General features: G+C 41.6%; 1 pseudogene; it reads right to left on the reverse strand.

Annotated features, from left to right (window-relative positions):
- Positions 1 to 925: 925 nt before the first annotated feature.
- On the reverse strand, positions 926 to 1,898 carry LOC100764332 (annotated as a pseudogene).
- Between the last annotated feature and the right edge of the window lie 873 nt (positions 1,899 to 2,771).

The raw sequence follows: 2,771 nt of genomic DNA on the forward strand, positions 1-2,771 counted from the left end.
TTTTTATTTTTTATTAGTTCAAATTAGAAACAAGCTTGCTTCACATGTCAATCCCTCCTCCCTCTCCCTCCCCTCCCCCAAACCCTCACTAGCTTCCTACCTCATCCCCTCTCTGCTCCCCAGGGAGGGTAAGGCCCTCCATGGGGGTTCCCCAAAGTCTGTCATATCATCCTGGGCAGGGCCTATGCCCTCCCCCATGTGTTGAGGCTGAGAGAGCATCCCTTCAGGTGGGATGGGGAAAGCTCCATTTATTAAATGTGGTTTTAGACTTTAAACACTTAAATGCATATATATTTGTGTGTATATATATATATATATATATATATATATACATACACACACACTAAGAGGAAATAAACTTTGAACTGAACTGAGAGTAATAATGTACATAGGGTGTGCATATACGTAGGGTGTAGTTGTAGATAAGGAAATAAACTGAATCAATGTAAAAGACTGCTATTCATAGATAGGTTCCCTGCCCTTGTGTAATTGCTTAAAATCATTCTAAAGATATGAGAAAAACTGCTGCCAAGGTAGTTTAGTGACTCCTTTTTCCAGGCATACATTATCTTATGTAATCCCTTCTCATAACTGGATTAGGGCTGATGTATGTGAATAGACTGGAATAAAGGTGACAGGGCATGATGCCATGGTAGGCGTTATAACTTCCGCCTTGTCTCTTAAAAACTCTGTAGGATAAACCAGTCTCAGACATGATACACAAGCAACATGGAGCCGCCTTCTTGCCAGCGCTGACTCATCAGGAATGTCAGAATGGTGGAAAGCATGCCTTTGGTGATGCTCAGTGAAGCTCTGATAACTGCAACCTAAGATCCCAAGCCGGACCTCAATTCCTGATGCACAGAAACTGTCAGATGATAAATACTGTTTTGTTTCATTCTCGTTTGTTTTGTTTTTTGATTTTTTTTTTAAAGACAGGCGTTCTTCTTTTATGACTACAATGTCTTTCTCCATCCCTCTCTTTCCTCCTTCTCAACTCAGAATTTTTATCTTTATTTCTTTTTCATTTGTGAGGGCTCCTACTCCTAGCCCTTCTATGCCTTGAATTTTCCACATCCAAATAACTTCCACCAGACTGCTGTGAGTCTACTGAAGCTGATCACCATTCTTCATTCTTTTCAGCACCATCTTCTGCTCTTTCCTGTTCTTCTTGCCAGTGGTTATTGAGTTCTTCCATGTGCACCTTTATATCACATCCGGAATTACCTCAGTGTTTGACTTTTTGGTTATATGAACATTCTTGGCTCTGTAGGATTGGAGCCTTCTTTTGTAATCTCTCACTTCTGCCAGGATTTCCAGGTAAGATTTTGGACTTTTTGGCTATTATCTTGATTGGCTTTAGCAGCCAAGTCTACAAACAGATCGCTGTCGTTTTCAATGATTTGAGAACCAGATCGATTTTTCTTTGTCTCCTCAATGACAAAATCATAAAGGGCAAGACGATCTGCTTGGGTAAGGTCACAAACAGATCGTTTGTGATTCAGAGGAACTTCGACAGGCACTGAAGAATACATTCTTAGACTATAACAATCCCCATCTTTCCCAGCTGTAGTTCTAGCTTGTTTAATTATCTGGAACTGTGAGTCCTTATTCAAAGTAACTGAAGGAATCTTCAAATTCTCATAGAAAAAAGCAGGATTGTGCATTTCATCCTCTTCCTAAGAGGCATTACCTAGCTTTCTCAGTCTGCAAGATTCCATGTGCTTTGCTAGTGATGATTCAGGCATATGATGATTGGAATCATAAGGGCATATCGTGACTTCATCCTCGGCCACTGCCTCGTCCCCAGGGTCCAGCTGATCCAGGCTCCATCCCAGGGACGCTGTCACCTCCTGCAGCTGTCGCCGCTCCTCCAAAGGAGGAGGCTCAACCTCCATCGTGATTCTCTTGGTAATTTCCTAGCACCCTTGAGGGCTTTGTTTTAATCCCCAGTACTTCTTAAGTGGAGTGCAATATTGAGTGATATAGGCAAGAGGATCAAGAGTTCAGGGTTGCCCTTGGCTACAGAGAGTTCAGGGACCATATGGACTATACAAGACCATCTCAAAACAAGAGCAAAGACGTTTACAACTGCATTTTCTGTTGATTCACATTTCTTCAAAGAATATTGTAGTAGATAGCCTGTGAACTGGCCTTTGGTGATCCCAACCCCTGACATTTTTCAGCCTCTCCCATATATGACTGACTTATGCAACCAATAAAATGACGATATTGAGCTCATGCAATAGCTCATCATACCTGAATTTCTTTTGTTGGTTTTGTGGTGTATGTGTGTGCGCGCGCATGAGCATGCATTACAGGGTTTCTTTGTTTCTCTGGTTGTCCTAGAACTTGCTCTGTAGACCAGGCTGACCTAGAACTCAACAGAGATACACCTGCTTCTGTCTCCCAACAGAGATACACCTGCTTCTGCTGGGATTGAAGGAGTGCACTACTCCTACACTAGGCTGAATTGAATTTCTTTGCAAAAGAAAAGGAGTCTTTAATCCCAGCACTCGGGAAGCAGAGGCAAGCAGATCTCTGTGAGTTTGAGGCCAGCCTGGTCTCCAGAGCGAGTGCCAGGATAGGCTCCAAAGCTACACAGAGAAATCCTGTCTCGAAAAAACAAAACAAAACAAAAAATTAAATTAAATTAATAAATAAAAAAGAAAGAAAAGATGTCTGCTAAATTTCTTTCTTCCTCTGTTTTCTCCTTTCTTTCTTCTTCCTTCCTTTTTCTTCCTCCTCCTTTTTTTTTTTTTTTTGAGACA

The sequence above is a fragment of the Cricetulus griseus genome, chromosome 7 (assembly GCF_003668045.3).
Source record: "Cricetulus griseus strain 17A/GY chromosome 7, alternate assembly CriGri-PICRH-1.0, whole genome shotgun sequence".
NCBI classification, from domain to species: domain Eukaryota; kingdom Metazoa; phylum Chordata; class Mammalia; order Rodentia; family Cricetidae; genus Cricetulus; species Cricetulus griseus.